This window comes from Peromyscus maniculatus, chromosome 1 (assembly GCF_049852395.1).
Source record: "Peromyscus maniculatus bairdii isolate BWxNUB_F1_BW_parent chromosome 1, HU_Pman_BW_mat_3.1, whole genome shotgun sequence".
Lineage (NCBI taxonomy): Eukaryota > Metazoa > Chordata > Mammalia > Rodentia > Cricetidae > Peromyscus > Peromyscus maniculatus.
In genome coordinates, this window is record NC_134852.1 from 60,100,339 (window position 1) to 60,115,915 (window position 15,577).

The following is a 15,577-nucleotide window of genomic DNA, read 5'->3' on the forward strand; positions in this document are numbered from 1 at the left end:
GGGGGGGTCTGGGATCATATCAAGTGGAGAAAACCAGCCAAGCACTAGAAAACTTTCCTGTCTCTCTGTTTCTTTGACTGTAGATGCAATATAATGGGTTCCCTCAGGTGTCTGCTGCTGTAACATCGTCTCTGTGATGTTATAACATGGAAGTATGACAGCCACAGAAGAAGTACGACAGGTATTTCCCCTCACAGAAGAAGTAAGACAGGTCTTTCCCTTCCATCTGAGCATAAGGAGCTGTCTATAGGTTGCATCTGATACGAGATCCCCCTAGTCCTAGGCCTATCTAGTAAATTCTTTCTGGAAACACAAAATGAGGCAGAGTCTCCCAGGTCTGTAAACAAACATTCAGTTGTTCAAAGGAGAAGGGTAAGTGAAGAACAAGACAGACTCTGGGAAAGCAGACAAGATGGCGCATCTCTGACAGGAATGGTCCACTGATCTCTAGGAAAGGCACAGTCAGCAACCAGAGGAACCACTGGACAGAGCAGCACCCTTTTGAGTAGCAAAGTGTGGTTAATGAACATTGGAATGTAACAAGGGCCACCAACAGTGGCCCGGGTCCTGGAGAAATCTGGAGTGCCTCTGAGTACCTGCTTTGGACATTCTAAGCTTTTAATTTGGATTCTTGGTTTCCACACATATCTGGACTCTTCTTCCCAGTCTTTGGCTTGAGTTTCATGTGTAGATTAAGCCTTCTTAGGAATGAGGACTGGTGAGGTCACCTCAGCGTGCCTGGACCTTATCTCCATCCACCCGTACTTACTGCAGAAGGTCTTCTGCTCTAAGAGCAAGCGTCACATTTGTCCTGACTCAAAGACAGCTCTTTAATCTGTATTTTTAGCCACCTCTTTTTCAGATCTCTATTGTGTTTTCTGAGGCAGGGTCTCATGGAGTCCAGGCTGAACTCAAGTTTTCAACATAACTGAGGATGACCTTGAATCCCTGATCTGCTTGCCTCCATCTCCCAAATGCTCTGACTCAAACTGTGATCACGACTGTTGATCCCATATATACATATATATGCTTTGATTAGATTGAAGAAGTATTTATCTACCTGAAATTTCTATATAGTTTAGACATAACTGTTTAACTTATCAGGTACCTCACCCGCATTTGGCTGAGGAAATTGGAGCTTGGCTATTTCATTAATCTGTTTCTTTACATAAGCGGTCCTGTCCTTCCTTGTATTTCTGTCGCACTGGGCTGTTGAATTCTGTGCCCTAGGATTTGATCTTGGGCTCCCTCATCTTCACTAAGAAAGGCAGTTATAAGAATCACAGAGCATCACTTCAAACACTTGGGTAAGCACTCTGCAGGTGTCTTTACTATCTGGATCTCTGGAGCCTTTAACAGGCAAGTATACACAGCTGGTCTCCAAGGGGAAGGTGCAGCATTTGAATTCTCATGTTTATGTTTAACTATGGGCACAGTCATCCAGTCATGACTATGAATGGAACACAGTTCCAACGACAGCACCAGGAATCTCTGGCTAGCATTTTCTTGGGCATTAAATGTGAATATCTTAAAATTATGTTAGTTAATGAAATAAGCTGAACATGCTTTCACCTTTTTCAGAGTTGAAACATACATTTTTCTGAGCTCTTTCTATGTCTCTCTGTCTCTGTCTCTGTCTCTGTCTGTCTTTGTCTGTCTCTGTGTGTGTGTGTGTCTCCTGCCTCCCCCACCCCATCCTCCTGTCTCTGTCTGTCCTGCTCTCTACTCCATCCCTCTCTCTGTCTTTCCTGCTCCCCCCACCCCAATCTCTCTCTTGCTCTCTCTTTAGACAGGGTCTTTTCCAGACTGACCTCAAATTCCCCATGAAGTTGAGAATGAACTTGAAGTTTTTATCCTCTATTCTTCACTTGAGAGGCAGGAACTGGAATTGTCATCGTGTGCCACCACATCCAGTTTATGTGGTGCTGGAGATGAAATCCAGGGCCTTGTGACTGCTGGGCAGGCACCCTACCAGCTGAACCCCAGCCCCAGCCAGCAGCTGGCCTTTCCAGCTCATCATCTGTGCTCTGTGTACAAATCTCAAGTCTGACGGGCCCAGATGCTCAGTGCTCTACATGATGCTCTCCTCTGTATACTTACTAGTTAGAGTTCTGGATTTTTCTTCTATCCATCGTCATTTAGAAGAATATTTTAAATTATGTACCAAGTTTCATTTCTATTTTATCAACAATTAATATTTGAAATGCACTGAGTTTCCTTACAGCCTAGTATATTTTCAATGCTTTATATCATCCATAAATGCTTTAAAAGACCTCTATAAGCATTTTGGATTCTTTTCTACTTGATGTCAGAAAGTGCTAACATTAACATCCTTTATAAAATTTGATCTGCTTAGTTCTCCTTATAGTTCCTACAGTTTTGGCCTTAGATAGGTAGATGACAGCTAGATCAACAAATAGATGAAAAATGATAAATACATGATATGTATATAGGTGATAAACAGATGATAGATTATAGATTGATGCGCAGATAGATAGATACCCAGGTGACAGCTAGTTAAACAGAGCAGTGATGATGGACGACATAACCAGGTAGGTGACAGGTAGATGATAAGTGATAAACTATACATGATAGATTTGACACTTGTCTAGCTGACCCATAAAAATGCCTGATTGGGAATTTCATTTTTATTGAATTGTAACTTGTTTTATTAATTTCATTGATATTTTTTCTTGACTTCAAACACATTCCAGTTGACGAAGTCAGCACACTCCCATTCACAATCTTTTCTTTATACACTATTTTTGCAATTGCTTTCTCTATTACTAAAGATATTTTTATGACAACCATTTGTGGCTATCCCCAGGCTTGACTGGTCTCAGAACCTCACCTCCCTGTCCTCATCAGGGAGGCTGAACCAAAGGCACAGAGAGGAGCAGGTCAGAGACTCAGAGGGTCCTGAGAGTGTGGGAGAGAGCCACCTGCCCATTTCCCATGAGGCAGCACTGTGCTTCCTGTTACAAGGTAAGAATCCTTCTTCCCTTGGCTAACATCCTTTAACTCCGGCTATCTTCAGGGTCCGGGGTGAGCCCTAAGGCAGCTCAGACCACATGCTATTTCTCCAGGTGAGATACTGGGGCAGCTGTATTTTCCACAGACAGACACTTTAATATCCGCCATACTTCACCCACTCGTCCAGAACTCTGCTGTATTTCAGCTGAGAAGTGGCATCTAGGTCTTCTCCCCTTGAGCCCAGGAGGAGGGGGAAACGGTCTTAGTGGCTGCCATGACACTCTGTGACTTCCAAGGCGAGAGCCTAACCTACTCCAGTGTCCCATGTTATAAAGAAGTCCGAGTAGTTAGTGGAGACCTTTGTGTGGAAAGAACTGAGTCCCAGGCAGACTTCCAACTAACCTCTAGCACTGTGGTGGTTTGAAAGAGATGTCCCCTATTTTCTCTGATGACGTTTGGCTACTTGGTGCCCAGTTGGCAGCACTGTTTGGAGAGGCTTGGGCGGTGGGGAGGCCGTCTGCCACTGGGGGCTGCCGCTGAGGTTTCAAAGCAGCACACTGTCACACCTGTTCCCAGTGAGCCCTCTGCTTCCCGTTTGCTTTCAGCTGGCTGGTCACCAGCCCACCTTCTGCCATGCTACCCCGCTGTGATGGCGACGGGCCCTCTAGAACTGGAAACTGAAGCGGGAATCTAAAGTCTTATTACATAAGAACCCGGAGTCAGATATCAGCGTGAAAGCTGAAGAGCAGAGCAGCAGAGCAGCCAGTCACTGTCACTTCTCACCTGCATGAAATCTCAGACTGAATGGGGGAGATCCTGTCTCTAGGAATCCTCAGACTGAATGGGAAGATCCTGTCTCTACCTGCCTTCTATTCCTGTCTCCACCTCCTTAGTGCTGGGATCAAATGTGTGAACCACTACCACCCGGCTCGGTTTCTCTTTTAGACTGGTCCAATCTCCTATAGCCCAGGGTGGCCTTGAACTCCTGATCTTCCTTCCAGCACTTCTCCCAAGTGCTGGGATTAAAGGGGTGTGCCACCACAGCCTGGTATCTATGGTTAACTAATGGCTGGCTCTGCCCTCTGATCTCCAGGCAAGCTCTATTTGTCAGAACACAAACAAAATATCATGCAACAGAAAACCCAAACAATCCTTCTTTTTAGAAGTTGCCTTGGTCACAGTGTTTTATGCCAGGAACAGAAAAAGTAACTAACACAGCACCTACTTGATGGTCAATTGAATGATCTATTATGAAGTCTCCTGGATCAAATTAATTTGTTCTAGCTGGTGCCACTTAGAGCATAATGAACTTATATTGCCAACCTGAGTCCTAATTTGAGAGTCATAGGCAAGATGATATGGTTCCTGCTATTTGAAGCCAGGAAGGTTGGGGACTGTGGTGGTTTGAAATGTCCTCCACAGGCTCATGGATTTGAACACCTGGTCGCCAGTTTCTGGTGCTGTTTGTGGAGGTTATGGGACCTTTAGGAGGTGGAGTCTTGCTGCAGAGAGTACATCTCTGGGGGGCGGGGCTTGAGAGTTTGTGCCTTGCCCCACTTCCTGTCCTTTCTCTCTGTTTCCTGTGTAGGGATGCGATGTGGTCTGCCAGCTTCCTGCTCCTGCTATCATGCTTGCCCCGCCTGTTCCCACCCCTTCCGTGTAGGTGTGGACTCCTTCCCTCCGGAACTTAGAAGAGAATAAGTTCTTTCTCCCCCAATTTGCTTTATTTGTCAAGGTATTTTATCACAGCAACAAAAAATTAACTAATCCGAGGACTTCGCCCCTTGACACCAACACCTGATTAGCGTGATTTGTTAGTGGGCGGCTCTCTGAGTGTTGGACTCGGGATGTGTTTAGATGGGAAAAGCAGGGAATAAACAAATGAGAAAAAGAGACACCTGCCAGTTACTCAGTGAGTCCTTCTGGGTATCTAGTGATTACTGAAGAAATGTGTGGAAAAGAAAAGAGAGGGAAGGAAGTAAAACCTTGTCAACTTTCCAGAATGTTCCTCAGCAAAAGCTTCCCTGGAGGGCGAGAGGCCAGCACCAGCAGAAACTCCTTGCTTGTGGGTCCTGCTGTTAACAGTTTCCCCAGAGGCTGGCACAATGCCAGGTGCAGAGTGGATGCTCAACACACGTTGTAACTTTAAAACCTGAGTGGAAATCCCATGTCCAAGTCAGACTCTGCTGGTAAAGAACACAAACGCTGTCAAATTAATGCAAGTAAAAGTCAGTCTCGTGTGAGGATAGAGGGGACTTCTCCACGGATCACTATGAAATGAACGGCAGAGCCTTGTGAGAAAAGAAAAAACTCCCCCTCCTGCCGGCCCCTCCCCAGCCTTGGAGAATTCTTGTTCTGGCTCCCTGCTCAAGGTCTAATCTTTTTCCTTTACAGATCACTTCCTCTGTTAAGCTTTTGTTTCTTTCCCCCTACGTTCCAGTTTGGTGAGGATTTTATTTATTTTATTTTATTTTTGAAACAGGTTTTTGTATGTACCCCTGGCTGTCCTGAAAGTTGCTATGTAGACCAGGCTGGCCTTGAATTTGCAGAGATAGAGATCCACCTGCCTCTGCCTCCCAAGCATTGGGATTAAAGGCATCTGTCACATGCCTACAGTTCTAGTGACCCACAGCAGCCAACTTCTCCCTCTGCCTGGATTTGTTAAGTCCTGGGGAGAGACACCATCTAGCTAAGCCTGGACTGGTATCCACATGGTGTGAGCAGTGGTGCCAGGCTGGGCCATGTGATTTTCCAGGCTTCCTCTCTAGTTGATGTGTGAGAGCTTTCTATGCTGGGACAGTGCTGGGAAGGAAATGCTAATGCTCACACAGGTGTAGACTCAGCATTAGCGGAGGTTGTGGCTATAGCTTTTGGTCCAGTGGAAAATGCCTTCAGGGTACTAGACACAGCTATATTCATTACTCTTCTGGTTGCCGGGATCGAATGCCTGGCAAGAAGCCAGGGTGGAAGGATTTATTTTGGCTTACAGTCACACGGGCCAGAACCCAACACGACAGGGAGTGTGAGGCGGCTGGTCACACTGTGCTCAGAGTCGGGAAGCAGAGAGAGAGATGGACTAGTGTTCAGGTCATTTCCTCCTCTTCACTCAGTTCTAGGTCCCCAGCATACATATTCTGTATCACTCACGTTCAGGGTGTGCCTTCCCTCCTCAGCTAAACCTCTCTGGAAACATCTTCCTAAACACAGTCAGAGATCTGTTTCTATGGTAATTCTAAATCCAATCAAGTTGACCATGAGAATTAACCTTCACAGCCACCACTGCCACAGAAGCACCACAGAAAGATGCTCCCCTTAACATCTGTTTCCAGGTCTCAGTTTCAAATGCAGGGAAACCTGGAGGAGGGCCTGTCTGTCAGTCATGACCTGTGCTGTCTAGTTCTTCCTGTGTTTTTAAGAATTCACATCTCTACTACTTATGGTTGCTCTCAGGCCAAACAATTAGGGTTCACAGACAGCTGGGGTCCAGATCAGAGTTCCTCTCCAGTTGAGACACGTAAGTGACAGCCCTGGCCTATGCTTTCTAAGAGCTCTGCTCATCCAGCAAACCTTCGAGGAAACCAGCTCTCAGGATGAATCAAGCATTTCCCTTCTACAAGAAATCCACCTAAGGATGACCTCAAGAATGACCTCAATGACCACCTCAAAATGACCTCCAGACTTCCAAAGGTCCCCTAGTGGCCTCCAGGAAATAAGAAAGAAAGCCTCCTGAGCCCCACCTAACTTGGAAGGCCATGGTCACTGTGGCTTCTGGGTCATGAAAAGCAGTTCACAATGAAAGGAAGCCGAGTGTTGTCTTTTGGGGCCACATGCAAAAGAGACTAGGGAAGAGTCAGATGTTCAGTGCCTGGTGATGTGCACTTGGATGAGATTTTCAAGTCTGTCAACGGAGCAACCTTCATGTTATTCCACTCTGGAATTTTGCAGTTCTCTAATGAGTGTGGCTATCGGAACCCCAGAAGCCACAGGTCTAAATTTTTGCAAAATTATTTTTAGTAAAAGTTATATACTGATTTATATCAGTTGCCAAAGTGTTTTGTACTCTGTGCCTTGTTCATAGAAGACTGAGCAATCTGGGTTGAAGTTCAGAGCTGAAACAAACAATATGAACTCTGGTTCTTGCCTCAAAATACTCCTTTTTAAATTCGTTTCCCCCCCCCACATCCCCCAGCAGCCCCCCCGCCCCCCCAGTCTTTCAAGGTCCAGGCTGTTAGTCAACTGAGAGCAAGCCTGGGGTGATTGACAGTATCTGTCCAAGGCAATGAACTCCACTCCAGCGATGCCTTTATGCTGCTGTGTTGAGTTGTTCAAGTGTGACCCTTCCATCTGTCCCCGCTAATCTGAAAGTCATTGAGACCCACGTCCCCATTCATCCGACACACAGCACGCCCTCCTGTTAACACGCATATGCAAAGCTGTACCCTGTCAGCAACCCAAGGGGTTTTTAAAAGTCTCACTTACAACATCTGTATAAACATTTACACAACAGAAAATCCACTTGTTCACTGTTAACTTTTTTCTTTACTTAATGTTTCGGCAGACACTTCTGAGTACGAGGCCCCTGCTGAAGAGACATACATTTTCAAGTTTACCCTGAGGATTAATTTTTAAAGATTGGTAGCTGGGCTTTGATGTTTAGAAGAAAAAGAATATTCTATACATGGTGTCTCAAAAATTCTTGAGAGCTCATAATAATTTTGTTTTCAGGGATTCGAGTAAAATTTAAAATATTCACATACTTTCTCTTTAAAAAAGCTTGGGAGGCAGTCATTAGGTCAATGAGGTCTAGGTAGGAATCTCGGGGTGGGGCTTGTAGGAATCTGTAGTTTCAAAAAGTGTTTGAAAGATTGTAAATTAGCAGTTCTGATCTTGAGATGCTGCTGGGTTCTGCTATGCCTGGTTCATTTGTTCTTTACTAAGGCACCTTCCACCGGAGGGCCCTGCTTTATCTTGTGTGACTTAGGAGGCTCCAGGAAATAAGGGACTTAGCCAAAGGTAAGCAAGAAAAAAAGCAAAATGTAATTTAAAATACCACAGGGCAAGTGTGCGCGATGTGCCTGGCTGCTTCTCTGTGTCGTTTGAGAACTGGAACTATTTGAGGGTAGAAGATAACGTCAGTTAAACTAAGTAGGGTAAGACCTCCTTTGTTCTAGACCATAATCACTTTCTTCCTTCTAACTGGCACCTTCTCTGTCCCCTGGCCAGATCTGCACTCCATTATTCAGGTCTGGCCTCTGCCCTGAGTGACTCTCTCTGTGTGACCTTGACTCATAGCTGAAACTTAGTTTGGATGGATGAGGCATTTACAGAACGTGAGTTCTAAAGTCCCTTCTGACTTTGACGATCTCTGGACATCTAAAACCAGTTCTGTGCACCCAAAAAGGTCATCTTCAGGTTTGGACATCCCACCACAGGGTTGGAACCCTGAAAAGCACACACTGACCTAGCTATTGAAATGAGAATTCCTAATTCCTAAAAGCTATTTGTAAAACTTGCCAAGAATCCAAACTTAACCCCAACTTGCAATAGTATTTTTATCGCTTTACCAACAAAATGCCCCACACTGTCCTGTGAGATTGTATTGATGGCCTTAGGTGATTATTTTCACCACATCCCCCCTCTCTCTTTCCCTTCCTCCTCCTCAAGTTGTCTCTTGGCAATAACCAAAGGGTGTAAGAAGTTTCTGGTGGGTTGGAACACGCCAGCCATTTCCCCTTGTGGAGCTATTGGCTTTCCCCAGAAGATGGGAAGAACACATGGTGGAGAACAAAAGGGATTGTCAAAGCCCTAACTGTGACCCCTTAGGAAGACGTCACTATTAACTGTGAGTGCTGCTCACGATGATGGCCTCCATCTCACTACAGTAAACAAAATGCACGTCCAACACCAACGCACAGATTCTGGATGCCTACGGAGCAAAAGCAAGGGAACAACACACATGATATCAAAAACCTTTAAATATGTGTAACTTTGGGCGCAATAACTTTACTCCTAAAAAGATATCAAATCTATAGACCATCTTCTACATTCAGATGGTCATCCAAACACTGTTTATAACAGCTCTTACTAGCTGGCCGGTAGTAGTGCACGCCTTTAATCCCAGCACTTGGGAGGCAGAGACAGGCGGATCTCTGAGTTCCAGTACAGTCAGGGGCAACACAGAAAAACCATAAATAAATAGATAAATAAATAAATAAATAAATAAATAAATAAATAAATAAATAAAGCTTTTACTAAAGCCAGTCTAATAGCCACAAGTGAATCATTATACAATCATAGCTGAAGCCCCATGTAACCCTTCAAAAGATTTTAGAAAAATATTTTCTGACTTTGAAAATGCTTATACTTATTTATAAAGATGAGATTTATATTGAACTATTATTGTAGGAGCTTGGGGCATGGTTTAGCTGCCAGAGGCTTGTCTAGCATGCACGAAGCTCTGGGTCTAATTCCCAGCACCACATAAAGGGGGGAGATTACCTGAAATCCCAATTCAGGTGATAGAAGCAGAAAGATCTGGTGTTCAAAATTGTTCTCAGCTTCATGGAAAATTCGAGGCCAACTTGGGCTCCATGCTACATGAGATCCTGACTCTATATAAGTAAGTAAATATTACTGTAAATTTATGGTGACATATATTGCTAAACTATACCTCCAGTAAGTAAAAAAGATTGACATGTTGAAATATTTATTCACAGTGATTGAGAGCTGCATTTTTACCTGTCTCCATATTCTATATTTTAATGTATTTAAGATGTAGAAAGGCACACACACACACTGTTTGCTGAATGCTGCAAGGACAGCTGGGGAGTAAAGAGAAGCAGGTGGAGTCTTTTAACCCCACAAGGATCTGCCCTGACTGTACCTTCCCATTGGAAAGCTGAGATTATACTTATTTAATTGGTCTAATCAAGCTAAGCCCCAACCTGATGCCCCTTATTTGCTCAAGGAATAGATAAAAGTGAATTTATCAGAGATCTGAGCCCTCTCACATCAAACATAAGTCAAGAAAAATGCCCAGAAGCCATGCCCGCAGGCCAGTCTGATGGAGGTGATTCCTCAATGGGGGTTCCTTCTGCTCAGGTGACTCTAGCTTGTGTCAAGTTGATGAATACTAATCAGCATAATGCCATTGCCCAGAGGTTCTAAATCATGAAAGCACTGTGCCCATCAAACAGTCCTCTTCTAGGCCAGGTTTGGCTCCCTGTTCGGAAGCCAGTCAGAGTCCTGCACCTAGGGATTGTCAGAAAAGAATGCTCAGGAGCCCACTACCTGTGGTTCCAGGGAAGGATTATCAGTTTTTCCATCAGTTGAAGTACTCAGTTCCTGGAAATGATTCTTCCTCCTGGAGGAGCTTAGAATAAAAAAATAAAAAAAAAAGGCTAAAGACAGCTGGGTATGGTCAGAGGCAAGCCATGCCCAGTCTCCAGCAAGATAATTCAAGCATTCCTTCAATTCTCCTTCAGAACACACCCAAGCCATCAAGACACTGTACAGGTCACCTTCTGGTGTCCCAGATCCCAGGGCTAACCATTCCATGTCAGTGGTCCTCATGGAGACAGTACCCATTCGGTAATTCTGCAGATACCTTTAGGCACCACAGGTGGCCAGGAAAATGGTATCACTGGAGTCTACCGGGACAGGGATGCCGATGAACAGCCTTTGCTGCCTGCCTTGTTACCCCATAGCTCCAGAGCTGGGTTCTGATGGTACTAATGCAAGCTGCCACAGCATTCTGCAGCTCTCGAGCCCTCTGGGGCTCCCTACCACCTTCAGGATAAAGACAAGGATTCTTTTCGAGGTTTGGATGCGTGATCGAGCAGCACTCAGACCACAGGCTGTGCCTGCAGCTGAACCCCCAGTCACCTGCCACCTGCTCTGACCTGGATTGGCTTGCTTTTCCTAAACTTACCACACTCATCACGCCTCTGTGGCTTTGCTCACCACTTTCCCCTGGCTTTCCGGGGATGCACAACCTTGTGGAGGCTTAGAATTTGGCTCTGCGACTCTTTCCACCTCCGTAATCCCAACAGCACCAGAGAATGTTACGTGAAGCCGTCAGATTCCAGGCTGTTAATCATAGAAGCCATGGAAACTAATGAGGGGTTTGACTTTTTTTTTTCTTTTTATTCTTTTCTTTGTTGTTTGTTTTTTGTTTTTCAAGACAGGGTTTCTCTGTGTAACCCTAGCTGTCCTGGAAATCTCTCTGTAGACCAGGCTGATCTTAAACTCAGAACTCAGAGATCCAGCTGCCTCTGCCTCCCAAGTGCTGAGATTGAAGTTGTGCACCAGCACTGCCCATTGAGGGAATTTTTTCTTAAGATTTCATTTATTTTTAGTTTATGTGTACGAGTGATAGCCTGCATGTATGTACACTACCTGTGTGCAGTACCTGTGGAGGGCAGAAGAGGGCATCAGATGCCCTGGAGCTAGATGGCTGAGTCACCAAGTGGGTGCTAGGAACCAAACATAAGTCCTCTGCAAGAACAGTCAGTGCTTTTAATCACTGAGCCACCTCTCCAGCACTAAGTGAGGATTCTGACTCAGCAAGTTCACTCTCTTCCCAGCCTTAGCCATCGGCAACGTGTAAGGTTTTGGTCTCCATAAAGTATTGGTGACCAGCACCTTTATCCGCTGAGTCATCAAGCCCTCATCTCATCTTGTTTATCAAGACAGAGTCTCTCACTGTGTGGTGTGGCTCACCTATGAGGGTAGGCTGGCTGGCTAGGATCCTCCTGTCTCTGCCTCCTCAGTACTGGGATTACAAACAAGTACCTTGTGTTACTTTTCACATGTGTGCTGGAGGTGAGGATCAAATTCAGCTTCTCACACTTGTACAGAAAGCACTTTCCCAACGGTGCCATCCGTCTCCCAGGCCTGGAAAGGCACTTCTAAAACCCATTTGCAAACACCATGGTTAGAATTACTTCCCCACAATCCACTTGCTGGTCACAACACTAGGGGCTGTACCTGGGGTTTCCTGCCCATTTTCCAGAGTTGCCTCTACAAATGTGTTGAACATCCAAAAAGGAAATGTCGAATGTCACCTTCAAAATAAGGGTAAGGGATTTGCCAAAGACAACTTGATTAAAAGAAAGCATTTTTCACAGGCAGTTAGGGTAAAGAACGCAGCAGTGAACTATAGGGAAAGGCGGGTTTTTTCCTATCTTTTGTTATTGGCATTGAATCTGAAGGTCCTTAGTCCTTCACGGAAGCTTAAGGGGCTTAGATCAAGGGCAGATTTTGAAATTGAATTTATTCAGATTAGGCAAAACCTTCAGTGAGAGGATTTACTCCCCACAAGCTGTTGCCAAATTGGGGCTGCCTTGGCCAGGCCCCCTTTCCTTGGCCACAATCAACTTGTTCCCACACTTCTGCCTGTGCCCAGAAGCCAGTGTGCTGGGGGCTTTACCCTTCATAGCTTCCTTAGCCTATGGATCGTATCTCACATACCTAAGATTTTTTGGCAAGTATTCTCTGACTTGCCAGTGTCCAAAGAATTATTCAGAGAGCCGATACTGCAGAAAGGGGCCAGAGATGCTCAGCCACAAAATGCTCCCTCCTGCTCTGTCAGCCTTTGTCACATCATGTGAGATGGTCTCAGCAAGAAGGGTGATCTACCATAGCAACCGAAAAGATGGGGGCTCATGGGGGCTCGGGAGAGTTTGGAGTTGTCAGAAGTTTCTTGCTTGGAAATTCCCCTTCTAACACCACCTATCTCTGGCTTACTAGATGCTAATCTGACCCCTAAGTTGGAAGGAAACTGCCACTGATTTTGTGAGGGTCTGTATGTAGCAGAGGGAAGAGCTGTAGAGATGTCTCCCCCAAGTCACGCACAGTAGAATATCGCTCAGCTTCTGTTTCAAGTGGGCTCCACTGGGAGTTCAAAAGATTTCAAGTCTAAGTTTTGTTCTTATGTCATAAAAATAGCTTTCTCTTAGACAGACTGGAGATGTGGGCCCGGGAGAGCAGTTCAGCCCTTGCTGCTCCTGCAGAGGACCCAGGTTCTGTTCCCAGCACCCACATCAGGCAGCTCACAACTGCCTGTAATTCCAGTTCATGGGGATCCGACACCCTATTTTGACCTCTGAAGGTACCTGCATGCATGTGGTGCACACAAACTCATGCGTGCATATGCAGACACACATCAGTTTTAAAAAAAATTAAATCTTTAGACATCCTAGATACACAAGAAAAACATAAAGACATATGTTTAAATTTCTCATAGTCTCACCACTAGGAGATGAAAGTCCACAGCGTTCTGGGCTCTATATCCTTTTCAAGCCACTTTTAAATTCCTCAAAACATGCTGGTGACAGAAACCCAGGTGCTAGCCTCTCCAGTCCCTGTAAGGTAGAGGTACTCAGGTGGTCAGCTCTGTATCAAACATGAAGGTGATCACCTGCACTCTACTGAGCTACTATTTAAAACGAAAGCCTGGCCTGGAGGGATGACTCAGCCTACTGTAAAGTGTTAAACCAACATGAGGACCCGAGTTTGGCTCCCCCAGCACCCACTACACAGCAGGGCATGGTAGCACACACTCGCAACCTCAGTGCTAGTTTTAGAGACAGGAGGATCCTGGGGGATGGGGATGGGGTTTATGGGCATGCCAGCCTAGCTGAATGGCAAGCTTTGGGTTCAGTGAAGGGCTTTGTCTCAAAAAGCTAGGTTATGGGTAGTGAGAGAGGAAGCCAGCTGAAGTCGGCCTCTGACCTACACACACATAGGTGAGCTGCTCACTCTTACATATACAGACCACCCATGCCAAGAAAGGAAAGAGAGATGGGGGAAGGAAGACAAGGAAGAAAATTGTGTCTGTAGAAATGCATGGAGTCGGAGAACCCAACAGGCAGATGAGAAAACTGAACTCCAAAGGCTGCTGCATCCCTTTGCATCTCAGACAGGGCAGGGACCACTAAACCCTCTGCATCTCAGACACAGGGCAGGGACCACTAAATCCTCTGCATCTCAGACACCGGGAGGGACCACTAACCCTCTGCATCTCACACACAGGGCAGGGACCACTAAACCCTCTGCATCTCAGACACAGGGAGGGACCACTAACCCTCTGCATCTCACACACAGGGAGGGATCACTAAACCCCTCTGCATCTCAGACACAGGGAGGGACCACTAAACCCTCTGCATCTCAGACACGGGGCAGGGACCACTAAACACTCTGCATCTCACACACAGGGAGGGACCACTAAACCCTCTGCATCTCAGACACGGGGAGGGACCACTAAACACTCTGCATCTCACACACAGGGAGGAACCACTAAACCCCCCTGCACCTCAGACACAGGGAGGGACCACTAAACACTCTGCATCTCACACACAGGGAGGGACCACTAACCCCCCCTGCACCTCAGACACAGGGAGGGACCACTAAACCCTCTGCATCTCAGACACAGGGCAAGGACCACTAAACCCTCTGCATCTCACACACAGGCCAGGGACCACTAAACCCTCTGCATCTCAGACACGGGGCAGGGACCACTAAACCCTCTGCATCTCACACACAGGGAGGGACCACTAAACCCCTCTGCATCTCAGACACAGGGAGGGACCACTAAACCCTCTGCATCTCACACACAGGGCAGGGACCACTAAACCCTCTGTATCTCAGACACAGGGCAGGGACCACTAAACCCTCTGTATCTCAGACACAGGGAAGGGACCACTAAACCCTCTGTATCTCAGACCAGCACTAGACCAGCTTTCTCACTGTAGAAAAAACTTAGTGGTAAAATTTAAGTCAAAGCACTGGTTGTATGCCCAAAACAAGAAACTGACTTAGCATTGTGAGGAAGAAAAAAAAATCTCCACCTATATTCAAATTTCCCAGCAATGAGGGCTCAGGTTTTGTTTGCTTACTTTTTGTTTTGTTTTTTTACACAAAGATGTCAATCTTAATTTTGATCTATTTCAATGGAAATCATTCTAAATGTATCTTTTCAGAGTCCAGCACATGTAACAACACTGAATCATTTCTTAATGGCTGGGTCATAACTGTGCCGATCAGTTTCTATTCTGTGCTGTGACATTCTGAGACCTGGGGTTGATAGATTGCCCTGTGAGCTGGTCCAGATTTAAGCCTTTATCATTTTATGCCTGCTCCGTATGGATTTTCTGTCTTTCCCTCACAATCAAGCTGTCAGCTATCATGTCTTGCTGTTCCCAGTGTCTTAAGACCTTCCCTTCATTTGCTGCCCATCTGCTGTTACTTCTAATCTGGTCTATGAGGGCACGCAGACACCTATGTTTGGTACAAGTATTTGCAATGTAAGAGTAAACAGCCCCTGCCTGAGCACCAAGGGGCTCTCAATAATGAAATTAATGAGCAGACCTACAGACATATGTTTCAATTCCTCCAAAGCCCTATTAAAGTCTCCCCTGACCTGATTTAGATTGCCAAATAAGCAACTAAATGATACAGTACAGGACTTTAAAAATGACACAGGCAGACACGGAGAATCCAGGCGCTCTCTATTCATACATAGCGGTCTCTCTGTGGAACGGGGTTTGGATCTCAAAACAACAGAGTGGTTTCTGGGTCCTTGAGGTTCTTTCTTTCATTCTTT